This window comes from Mirounga leonina, unplaced genomic scaffold, assembly GCF_011800145.1.
Source record: "Mirounga leonina isolate KUSES-001 unplaced genomic scaffold, KU_Mleo_1.0 Mir_117, whole genome shotgun sequence".
Classification (NCBI taxonomy): domain Eukaryota; kingdom Metazoa; phylum Chordata; class Mammalia; order Carnivora; family Phocidae; genus Mirounga; species Mirounga leonina.
In genome coordinates this window covers 4,825,764-4,836,657 of record NW_023270274.1, presented here as the reverse complement: position 1 = coordinate 4,836,657, position 10,894 = coordinate 4,825,764, and the positions used below count along the sequence as shown (strand labels likewise).

General features: G+C 46.8%; 1 long non-coding RNA gene across 2 annotated transcripts; it reads right to left on the bottom strand.

Annotated features, from left to right (window-relative positions):
- Positions 1–265: 265 nt before the first annotated feature.
- On the bottom strand, positions 266–9,563 carry LOC118007291. Of its 2 annotated transcripts, XR_004678364.1 has the most exons (6): positions 9,298–9,563; positions 8,323–8,428; positions 7,833–7,922; positions 6,428–6,479; positions 3,523–4,883; positions 266–288 (listed from the first exon to the last, which is right to left on the bottom strand). It is a non-coding gene; the product is annotated as an uncharacterized LOC118007291 (long non-coding RNA). The 2 variants fall into 2 exon arrangements; XR_004678363.1 differs by lacking the exon at positions 266–288 and having other exon boundaries at positions 3,414–4,883.
- Between the last annotated feature and the right edge of the window lie 1,331 nt (positions 9,564–10,894).

The window sequence follows — 10,894 nt, the reverse complement described above, 5'->3', positions numbered from 1 at the left end:
AATTAAAGGTAAAGGAAAGAGAACCGCCATGCAGTATCAGGAGAATCCCACGGAACACTATTGTCCATGCAGCTGTCTTTCTCTAGGATGACACCACCATATGACCTTTCATGGGTGTCCTCTGTCATCGTTATCTCCTTTTTCTGGGTCTGAGTCTCTCCCTGGGGCTCTCCGTCCTCGTTTTCCAGAGTAATTGCATATATGTGTCTTTGAGCTGCCATGGCACTGACTGCTTTCTCCGAAAATTCCAGCACTCAGCAGGTATGATGCAATCATTTTGTCACTTATCTTGACAGAGAAAGAAAGAAATCTGTGTTGGGTATCCTCTTTGATTGATTCTGCCTGACTGCCCCTGACAGAAGGGTGGGGTCACCTGATCCACATGGGGACACTATGGCCATGTCCCCTAGGGGTTGCAGCCCACACATAGCCACTCACTGACAGGACATACCCTTGCACGATAGCCTGCTTCCCTCTGAAGAGCTACCAGACAAGAAAACTCGATTATTAAATTTCAACACAAAAAAATTTCAACCAGAAAGAATTCAACAACCAGAAAGAATTCAACACAAATTATTAAATTTCAACTCCGAACCCTGTGAAACTGTGTGCAAGATTGTATGTGTAACCTGCATGTACATGTGTGTGAATATTCCTTTCTGAGCGTATTTTGGGAATAGCTTTCTTTAGCTCTGTAAAGGAGGTCTGTGATCCCAAAAGAATAGTCACCAACCTGGTTCAGGCCTTCTATCTGGACTAGAGCAACAGCCTCCTTTCTGGTATTCTCCCCAGTGACAACTCTGGGAACCCTATTAAACACTGCAGGTACTTGAAGGATCTGTTCTGCTACTCCACTGAAATGGTTTAAGTTATTTTTCATCAAATGTTTAAAAACTGTGTGTGGAGTAGTTTCTAAACCAGGAATTTTATGTGTCTATGAAGCGCTGGCTGTTTCTTTAATTCATTCTTATTCTTACATGGCTAGATTTGATATTAGATTGGCTCAGCTATTTTTTCGGGTATAAAACAAATACTGGACAACTTTGTGTGCAAAGGTGTTTACATGGCAACTAATTAAAATACAGACTAACATAAATTTATCTTGTTCTCAGAGCCACATCTAAAACTCATATATCTCCATTCTGAGGCAGACATTACATGCCCTAATTTAGTTCTTCATTTTTCAAAAACTTACTCATTACATACAGATGAATACACTGTTCATGTGCATTTGCATATGGAAACTGAGTTGTCAGCTATATTTTATTTAATTGTATTTTCCTCTTTGGGGTATTATTTTCTCTCCCGTCATATGGAAACTATACACTGGAAGGCTCTGACAAATAACTGAAGGATTTGGGGATGGTACTATGTTTTCCTTGCCCTGGTTAGTAGAAATGTAGACCGCTTGATAACCTACCAACTGTAATTTGGAGTTGGCTTCTATGTTATGGAATCCTATGTCCTCAAGGAATTCTTTCTGCACTTACTTTCCCAAAACGCTGGCTCCATCCATTCATCCATTTCTATCCCATGCAATGACTGCCTGGTCCCTGTTCTGGGTGCTCCTCACCTGGGAACTTTAGAAGCTTTCCTCTTCTTTCTTTGGAGTTATTCTCCAAAAAGCCATGATAGCTTTGTCAGGAATCCTTTGCGTTCCGGTTCAAAACCCAGGAATTTGTTTTCTTCTCTCTAATATTTCAAGTTAAATTAAATTCCCTGCAACCCTTCAGAATGAGTTGGCAAATACACGAAGGAAGGCCCTGAACACCCCAGCTGGACCCACAGGAGATGCTGCTAATTGCACATGGCATGGTTTCCAGATGGGCCCAGATACCCTCAGTCGCTCTCTACACATCTCTTCTGTCATCACCCTGATGGGATTAACAAGGGAGAAGAAACCTATTTACAATCCCTGTGTCATGTATTCACCTAACAAACATTAGCTAGGAACTGTGCTTTGTGCTGGAGTTAGCAGAGAAAGACCCTTTCCCACCCTTGGGGGGTTCACAGGCAACGGCTTAAAGAGATGTTAATACTGTCCACAGCCTGGTGGCCAGCAATACGAGGGACAATGGCCGAACTAGGCAAGAGGGCTTCACGCTGCCTGCATGGGGACGGGAGGGCCTGGAGGGCCTCCCATGGCGGGAGACCTGGAATGGAGTCTTGAGTTCACCTTAAGAAAAGCTGAACATCCCAGGCAGTATAAACAGCCACAGGAGAGCAAGTAGGCATGGAAACTGTGGTTCTACCCAGCAGCAATGACCAGCAGGGAGTGGTCGCCGACAGGACGGAAGACAGGCATTACAGGTTGGATTGTGTCCTAACCCCTGTCCCTCAGAATGTGACCTTCTTCGAGGATAGGGTCTTTCCAGAGGTCATCACGTAACCCAAGGTCATTAGGGTGGGCTCTAATCCAGTACAACTGGGGTCCTTATAACGGGGAAGTTTGGAGACAGACAGGACTCAGTGAGAACGCCATGTGGACATGAAGACAGCCCCTGGGAACCAAGGCGAGAGGCTGGAAGGGAGGCTTCTGCACCAGCCTAGCGAACGCCCCCTGTCTGAGCCCCAGTCAGACCTGCCGCCTCCAGAACAGTGAGGTTCTGGGGTGCTTTGTTAGGGCAGCCCCAGGAAACTAACACCCCAGGTGCCGGGCAGCATGGGGCTCCCTGTCACAGAGCATGACCTTCACCCTGTTGCAAGGAAGCATCCTCGGAGAGCCTCCAGGAAAGTGTGGCCGGCATCAGCCGTGCCCTAGAAAGGGTGGAAGGAATTCAGCCACCCGGCTCAGCACAAGCCTTTCCTGATCATCGGGATTATCTGGGTGAAGTGTTTTAAAAGCCAGAGCATGTGCCTTCAAGGAACTCACAAACTGGCAGACCCACAAAAATGTAAAATGTAGACCATAAGAATGCAAGACAGGAAATGCTCTCCTCGGGATGAGAACAAACAGCCCTCAGAATACAGAAGAGGAAGGAATTCACCCTGATGTGTGGGGGGAAACTGGGGAACATATTATAAAGAAAGACACAGTAAACTCTCAGTGAGGAAATAGTCTGATATTATTATCACAATTAAGCTACGTGGGGGTAAGAGCGTGGTAGCCATCGTGGCACAACTAAATCCAGATACGTTCACGCAAATTTCATACGGACAGAATCTGCTGTATACACGCGCCTTTCAAAAGAAAAAAAGAAAAGATGTGATAAAATGAAGTCATTGCAGCTCGTGATGTTTTAGAAACACCTTAATGTCACCCAGGAGACAGACTTGTATTTCTAACCAACAGAGAAGGTGGAAAAAACTGCAAAAAATTCTTAAAAAGTTGCCAAGTTGCCACGATGTTTGACAAATCACAGGCAGATCTGATTGCAAAGGAAGCCTGTAGCTCTTACCCGGTATTACTCCTTTGAGAGGATTAAATCCTTCTAGAAAAACCTTCTATCTGACTTTATGAGCTACACCTTGATCGTCACCCATTACTGTTTTTTGGGGTTTTTGAAAAAAATTTTTTTTTACCTCTCCTAGCACATTGAGGTCCTGCTGGGAAGGGTTAACAGCAGCTCCGATCATAAAGGGCTGGCTGCTGCGTCTTCAAGGGCTTGTTTATGCGTCCTGTTGGCGTCTGCCAGACTGTGGGGCCGAAGCGAGGGGAGCTGTGGGCCCGCGAGTGACGGCTGACCAGTCTGGCTAGTGTGTGTTTATTACGGACTCTGTTCTCACACCAACCGTAGGGTGTCGGGGATTGAAATAAAAGTTCTGCCAGAATGACCTTAGGAATCTGTGAAAGTTTTCTGTTTGGTAGCTGAAAGCTTGCTTTTTATTTTTCTTTTGTTGACAAACTCCTGAGTTTTCTGCCCTGTGGCAAAAGCCCTGCAATTTCTCCAGAGGCTATTGAAACTGTGGATTATTACTCCCCAGAGTTGGCAGTTAAAGAATGATGGTTGAGCAGTGGAGGGAGCTAAAAAAATCATGGTTAAAAACCATAGACAAAATGTTGAGAGTTACCGAGGGGTGGGCACAGGGCCTTATGACTCGCCCCAGCTTTCCATGCCGCTGTGACACGCAAAAAATCCAGGTCCCTCTTCTTCAAAAGTAACTGCTCATGCTGGACCTTGGGGTGGGACACCTGTGCTTAATTTCTCGGTTGACCACTACCTGACCCAGGGGTTCTCGGCTCTGACTGCCCATGAGAATCACCTGGGCAACTTTTCAAATGCTCAGTACCCCAGTAGCACCCCAGACCAATTAGATCAGGGTCTATGGGGTGGGGACCCTAGAGGCAGCATTTTTAATGTTTCTCAAGTGATAACATGAGGCCCGGTTTGAAATCAGCATGGCTTTTTGTCCTGGATAGGTGGTCTCATCCGCCTTCACCTATGCTTTTCCACCTGCAGAATGGACCCCTGCGAATGTTCCAATCTCCCACTCTGCATCGAGGTAGGGGGAAGGAAGGTGTTTGATTCAACACCCTTCTCAGTAGTCACAGTCTGTGTTGACGACTCCATTGCGGGGCCCCTGAGGGACAGTGCCACATACGTGTGTCTGAGCCTAGGGCACCCTGAGAAGGTAGACAGCGTGGCCTCGTGCTGAGACTTCCCTTCCGAAGCAACTGAAGAGCAGAGGAGGTGCCAATAACTTGATGACCTGCAGGTCGGTGTTCTTTCTTCCAGGCCAAACCCCACTCGTCAACACCATCCTGGCTTCAGAACATTCCTTCCTGGGCTTCAAGCACAGACAGACCTGGGAGGCTGGGTTTTAGCTACTGATTCTGTTTAGAGACAGATTCATGGCTGTGGGTCCAAAAGCTGAGCCAGGAGGAGCCAAGCACAGGTAGGCGGTCAAGCAGCATCGAGCTCAGGAAGGAGACCTTTCATGGCCTGGGAGGAAAAGACAGGAAAACAAAACCGAACTCACCAAAGCCTCGAAGCCCACAGTGGGATGGATACCAGTTAGCAAGCAGTAGGTGCTGTGGGGAGAAGGATCCAGCTCAGGTGAACAGTAACAAAGAAGCCAGGAGCGAGCTCTTGGCTCAATCTAGGGATGCATCTTGGGGACCCCAGCTCCCAGTGAAGAGTGGGTCAGTGCTGTTTTGGCAGAATAAGGTCAGTGTTTGGAAACAACAGGTCTCCCTCCACAGGGATGTCCAGAGAACTCCCTCTCTTAGTTAGCTACTCTATCCCTGGGTGTTCCATGGGTGAGTATTTGTCCCGTTCACTTGGAAATGAACCCTCAGCTGTTGAGACCCTTTCTTCCTGCTGTGTCTTCACCCTTGTTTTTTTGCGGCCCCTTTTTGAGGTTAGGTTCACCTTCCATTTTACTCAGCACCAATCTTGGCCAAGCAGAAGCACTTCACAAGTATCTGTCTTCCAAAGTAGTAATAAACTGGGGAGAAAGTATTGCACTTGAGGGATGCTAAGGAAATATGGGTGTCCAAATAGAGTAGAAGAAAATCATATATGACTTTGAGGTAGGGCAGGTGTAGAGGCCTCTCTGCCTCAATCATAGGATGCAATGCACACATCTCTTCATTAGAGGTTCCTCCTGATGTTGGAGGTATCTGTTAATGGATCTCTTACCTCCACTAGTCTGTAGGATTTTAGAGGACAGGGTCTGGACCCTCTTCTTCCTATAAATTAATACCTACTATGCCTCAGGGAGGACTGGGATTATTACAACAGGAATGTCATTGCACATCAATATTCCAGAACGGGCTCTTGGATCTCATTGTAGAGACCATAACTGCAAAAGTCTAACCCCGTTATACTAAGAGCCAGGTGCCTGAAAGAGAAAATTCTTCCTCTAGGGTATAATCACAACCTGGGGACATGGGCATAGGTCCACACCGGGCTATTCTCTATAACAGCGCAGGCTGGTATGATAGGAAGCTGTGCCACCTCTGGAGAGGTTGCTCAACAGCCAACCTCCCAGTGGGAGCAAGGAAGAGCAGAGAATACACAGCTGAAAGGCCATGAGTCTCTGACAGCACTCACGTCCCTAACCTGCCCCCTCTGTCCAAGGCCTGGAGGGGCCATAAGAGCAGGACAAATGGAATCCCTAGATAACTTGGAAATGCCACAATGGAAGGGCACTGGATAGCTTTCCAAGGTGTTCCCCAAGAGACTTCTCTTCTCATAGAAAGTCCCATCTTCACCCACCGTGACATGTAAATAACAGAGTCAGACAATGTGATTGACAGCAGCCTCTCAGAACCCACACAAATCATGCCATTTAGGACATCCACTCACACCCACCTTCTGCCTAGTAGTGCCTGAGAGCTGGCCTGTAGTCTCAAGAAGCAATGGTCCCTAGAAGAAAGCTGCACAACCTAGGGATCATGGCATATTCAAGGGTGAGACTGGGGACAGTGTAATGAGGAGCCAGCCAACTCTACAGAAAAACAGAAGCTAGTGTGTAAGATTACCTAAGTGCAGCCAGGCCGCCCATGAGCTTGGTCATCAGCCCTCATCCAGAGCCTCTTAAAGGAAAAAAAAAGAAGAAAGCAAGGATCTACAGTTTGAATAGTTTCCAAAGGGGAAGGAATTGAGTTCTGCACTGGGGTCTGGGGTTCTGGGTTGATGAGTTAAGTGTTCCCTTATAAGCAGCAACGGAGTCCATAAATGCCGTTGCTCATAAGCTTGAGTCTGGTTATAGAGAAATTAAGTAAATTACATACTCATGTCCCTGAGTTTTGTGGACTAGCATTCCTGAGACTTCATAATGAGCTGCATTTTGTAGCCCCAGCCTTTAGGACTCTAGCTGATGTTCACCAGTGCCAAAGTACTTGCTGGCACCTTTTCTGTATTAGGCCCTGAGCCAGGTCCTCAGGTGGCAGACAGGTTCTGGTTTTGTGGAGCCAGAAGCTAAGCCAGGAAGGGAGAAGTTACCAGTGACACAGGGTGACCCACGGGGACATGAAGGATGTGAATGAGGAGTAAGCAGGAGACCTCGCTTTATCTGGGACTCAGGGGATCCTCCCTGGGGTGTGATGGAGTCAGGCAAAAAGGAGGAAAAGAGGGTCCCAGGCAAAAGGAACCGTCCAGAGCTTTCAAGCTCTGCGTCTCACACAAGAGGTCAGTGTGATCCTGGTCCCAGCTAGAAAGGGATTACAGACACACTGAAACTCAGGCCTTGGGATGAAGGGTGCAGGTACTGACCTTCCAGATTCAAAGTAACCTAGCTGCTGCTAGGGCCTGGAGACAGCACTTTTCTTAGCATATAGAGTAGCTTCATTTTAACCGCTGTTCTGGAGACATAACCTTGGACCCTCTGGATTTAATGCTTCCTGAAATTCTGGCCAAGAAGGTCAACATATTTGGAAGATTTTAACTATTCTTCTAGCAAGTATTTTCTGTGAAGGGGGAGGTAGTAAGTACTTTTGGCTTTGTGGGCCGTCACAACTACATGAAATCGGCCATAGTCACTAAGTGAAGGAATGGGCGAGCCGCATTCTCATGAAACCTTATTTACGAAGATAAGGCGCTGTGACCATAGTTTACCAACTGCTGCTCTAAATATTTGAAATATCTAAAACATCCTAAAATGTATTCCTGAACTAACCTGGGGAACAGGGAACTTTGATTGCAGACGACATGACTGAGCTTTGCAGAATCATCTAACCGTTAGCGGGAGGCAGCACCAGCAGACCGCAGTGAAGACTGTTGTGGGAAGACCATGGTAGGAAACCCCACTGGATGTGACTGGGCTGAATGGCGTGCCCACGCTTGGTTGCAAGAGAGGTAAGAACAAAAGTGACCGGTATTTCCGAAGCTATCGTGGGGGGTGGGCCCAGGCTGACGAGGTGATGGCGTCAGTCAGGATCGGCTTACATTACCGACGTGCATGCGTCCTTCCCATGATTGTCCGTCCTGCCTCTGTGGGGACTGGCTCTCCATCATCACTGGTTTCACTCCAGGACCCTGGATGACAGAGGGGGACTCTCTAGAATAGTGCAGGTTACCATGGCAGAAGGTGTCACGTGAGTATGCGGGGTTTTAATGGCCGGGTTAATGCGAATTTACCGTTAAGTCCACAGAGAGAAGGAGACACAATCTCTCTAAACAACACCGATGTTAGCACAGCACGTTTGGCTGTCTACTAGCCTGTGACATGAATCCGGAGAGGAAGAGATGAGGGCTCTGTGACGTGCGGGGGGCGGGGGGGCATGGCAGCTGACCGGGACCGGCTCCTCCCTCCCACAGGGCAGGTGGTGGCCATGGCAGTCTACATGGGCCTCTGCAGTCTACAGCATGGCCCTCGCATGGGGATTCTCACAAGATTTTATCTGGGTAAAATACTAAGCTATCAATCAGCTCCCACCTGCCGGGCTCACGAGAGCCCCCCTCGGGCCTCAGAGCTGCCCACAGTGTCCTTGGGGGTCCCACAGAAGCCAGGGAATGCGTCGTTGTCCCATCAGGTCACTTCTCTTGTGGGGGAAAAAAAAATGTGAAATTTCCCGTGAAAACATGCACAAAGTAAAAACGAAACGTTAACCACACACCTGCACGCAGAGGTTTTCCCCTCATAATACCCCTTCCTCGAGCACCCCTGGTCCCACCATCGTCCTGCGTTTACTTGTCTCCCACTTGCAGCCACACCGGAGTCCACAGCCTTCTCTCTTCTCCGGGGCAGGGGGCCTGGAGCCGCCACTTGGACAGCTGGCTCTGAGCTCCCCTCGACAGGCCCGGTGACTCACATCTCTCTATCTATCTGGTTGCTTCATGCTTCAGTAACTAATCCAGAGTCAGCACCACTGTTAAAAACACCAGTTGTTAAAGATGAAACAGAGATTGGAGCAGGTGGGCTGTGTGGGCTGAGATATTACACCTACAAAATCAGCAGAGAAAAAGAACTTCACTGTGCAGTTCACTGCACTTTAAAACACACACACAGACGTGTATCTACTTGGAGCCAAAAACAAAGAAAGAGCGGGCTAGGGAGGGAGTGTCGCTAACACAAAGGCAAAGGCGGCGTGTCCCCCTGGGCTCTGCCTTGAGAAGTGCCAATATGCAAAAGCCTGGAATATGCACTTAGGATTTCTTTGCTCTGTCTGCGTGAGCTTCTGGGGTGGAGATCTTGACTTTTCCATCTCAGCAGCCTGAGCCCAGCACACGGCCTTTGGTTACACAAAATAATGTTGAATCAAGAAAGAAAAGAGAGTTGGGGGGGGGAATCAAAAACAAAACCAACGAGGGAGATTTCTTTCTTCCTCCCACAAAAGAATTTGATGTGAGGTCCCCTTAAATAGTGTGCCTCTGGGGGCACCTGGATGGCTGCTTGGAGACCATTAATTACCTGACACCTGGGCACAGATCAGAAAAGAAGTGATGAAAATGGTTTCTACTTCGGTGGGACGTTCCGACTTCCTTCCTCCTCTGGGTCTCAGATCTCCGCCCATCCAGCTCGCCGATGTGAGATTGTGTTCTGTTTCTTTGGTTCTCTTAGCTGATGCTGATGACATTTCATCATTCACTCTAACAGTAACATCATTTATTCCAATAAGCAATTAGAGAGCATAGCTCACCTGACAAAAATTCATTCATTCTCGTATTTATTCATTCATTTGATTAATATATGGTAAGTGACACCTTGTGCCAAACATTGGCCAGGGGTCCATTTTGGCTTATAATTTGCAACACATGGTAGAGAGCATGGAGTTTTGAGGTAAGAAACACAGAACATAATAAAAAAAATTATTTAAAAAAATCACACTACAAAAAAAGAAACACTGAAATGGCAGCTTCACTCTTCCCCTTTGTAATCATAGGAAAACCCCTGTATCTCTCTGGTTATCTCAGCTTTATCGTAGGTGAATAGGGATGAGGGTCCTCCCTGAAGCACTGACATGAGGGAAAGAGGAGAAAATACCATGTGCCGGGCACACAGTAGGCTCTAGATAAAGAAAGTTTTGTGTTTTTTTTTTCTCACCATTATAATTCATAAATTCGGGTCAGATTAACCAATTAAGAAACATATTTACTATTTTTATTATAAAAAGACATAAGTATCAAAATTTCAGAGGTAAGATGACTTCTACTTTTTCAACAGATGTAAAGTTAGCAGAAGGAACACAACAAGGAGAGAGAGAGAATTCCCTTATATATATTATACATATAATACAGTTATACAGGATTATGGGAGAAGTACATACAGTAGAGCCCTGACTTCTCCCACTGCATCTGTCATGGGTTCCTTCTATGAGCCAGATCCCCCGATGTTGGCTCCTCCCAGGGAGCACAGCTGTGGGTTCTGGGGATGCTCAGTGATCTTCCACATAAACTTTACCCTGTACAGGCAACGCATTCTTCATCTGACCCCCTCCAACTCTTCCTTAGAGCCTGTTTGGGGTAAACCAGTCAATTTGCCCTGGTGGACAGATCTTTGGAGTGGAGAATGTTCAGAATGTCCCAAGTCTGGCTAATTTCTGGGGGAATCATTCTGGTCCAAGGAAAATACTTCATAAATTTGTCTACCAAATCCTGAAAAATCAGTGTGCTCTCATGCAAGCCTTCCAACTGCTCTGCTCTGCCCTGCCATCAGGGCAGAGCCAGCTAGCTTTATTCTTCTAGACGTTTCTAGTCTAGAAACCAGTGCTTGCTTCTGACACTTTAGTCTCTGCCCTCCAAACACCAAGAGACATATGTATCCCCTTTTGTGTTTTCTTTCTAGAAATTTTCACTACTAAGATTTTTCTATCTTCTTTTATAAATAGGCTGGAAGTTGGGTGAGGGGCTAAGAGTCACAGAAGTATTATTGGACTATTGCCTTTCCAAGTCAAGCAAAGATGCTCCAGTAACTTCCTTTAAAATGTATGTTTTTCTTTTAATCTTTATACACAATTGAAAAGTAAAAGCCTTAATAAATTCATCTGGAATCTCTGACTTTAGGTAAT